Raw genomic sequence first — 1,736 nt, 5'->3', positions numbered from 1 at the left:
CTGATAGAACTAATTCTTCTCTTTCTAAGTATTCTGGAATGTTCTTTTCCTATATGGACTTCATGATTAACTTTTTTCACATACATTAAAAAAAGCTCATCAAAATGTGTGTGTGTCTGTGGGGTGTGTGTGTGTGTGTATGTGTGTATGTGTGTGTGTGTGTGTGTGTGTGTGTGTGTGTGTGTGTGTGTGTGTAGTGTATGAGTGTTGGAAGGTATGGGGTGGAATTGAGTCAGGGTCTGAGGTAGCTTAATCTGGCCTCAAACTAACTTGGTATCGAAGGGATAGCCTTGACCTCCTGACACTTCTGCTTGGAAATTCTTATATTCTGAGTTTCAAGATGCTACTACATCCAGCAGCTCACTGTGTTTCTTCCAAAAGTTGCTTTAACTTTACAAATCAACATCGGGAGAACTGGCATGTGGATGATATCAAAACATCCCAACAAGGGACAAAACAGCTTACTGTGGGCTAAGTCTCCTTTTGTGTCTTTCGAGATTATTGTTTAATTTTTTTCAAATTGATTTTGAACATTTGTTGGGAGTTTTTGAAAAGAAATTGTTATTGAAAATGGGGTTTTGCCAATTGTTACAATTTTAAACTATATATATATATGTATGTATATATATACATATATATATGCCTTTTTTGCACATTCATTTTATCCCTAAAACTTTCCATAACTCTTTGGTTAGTTTAGGTGATGTTATCATTGATTTTCTAGGGCAGAGGTTAGCAAATGTTTTATATAAAGGGTTTATATTAAGTCAGCATTTTCCAGACAAAACCAGGAAAATATAAATCTGAAAATATACACATGTACTATGTGTCAAGCTCTCTCTTAAACACTTCTCAAATATTAACTTATTCAGTCCCCAATGCATGAGGAGATGAACACATTTGAAACAGTAGAAAGATAAAACATGCCAATAAGGATAGACAATGAGGGGCACGAGCCTAGGAAATCCCTTGAAGCCTTGGAGCTGAACTTTATTCTAATCCAGGGTGGTGGTTTGAATGTGCTTGGCCCAGGGAGTGGCACTATTAGGAGGTGTGGCCTTGTTGGAGGAAGTGTGTCTTTAGGCTTTGAGACCCTCCTCCTAGCTACCTGGAAGACAGTCTTCTCCTGTCTGCTTCTGATCAAGATGTAGAACTCTCAGCTCCTTCTCCAGCACCATGCCTGTCTGGATGCTGCCATGCTTCCCACCTTAATGATAATGGACTGAACCTCTGAACTGATAAGCCTGCCCCAATTAAATGTTGTCCTTTATAAAAGTTGCCTTGGTCATAGTGTCTCTTCACAGCAATTGGAAACCCTAACTAAGACAACCGTAGAAAGGTTTTAAGCAGAAGATGTGTAATCTGAATCTTACTCTTCTCTGATAGTAAGATTTAGACAGCAGATCTGAGAGGAGGACTGTGCGGGCATGGCTAGTCACAGGAGTAAAGACATAAAATGGTACGGACTATTTAAACATGGGTCTGTTTGGAACAGAAAGTATCCAGGGAGAGATACTTTTTGAGAAGTACTTTCAGTGAGAGGCAGGAAGGGTGGCCAGGTTAGATCAGTAGCCTGGAAAGATGGGAATCCAGGACAACACTGGCAAACAATGTTAGGAAATGGAAGAAACTAGTAATTTGAAAATTAATATAAAATCAGGTTGCATTAAAGATTAGCTGTTTTCCCTGACTCTAAATATATTCCTATTTGATTCTTACCCATCTCACATATTTTT

This window comes from Mastomys coucha, unplaced genomic scaffold (assembly GCF_008632895.1).
Source record: "Mastomys coucha isolate ucsf_1 unplaced genomic scaffold, UCSF_Mcou_1 pScaffold16, whole genome shotgun sequence".
NCBI classification, from domain to species: Eukaryota; Metazoa; Chordata; class Mammalia; order Rodentia; family Muridae; genus Mastomys; species Mastomys coucha.
This window is presented reverse-complemented; position numbering follows the sequence as displayed.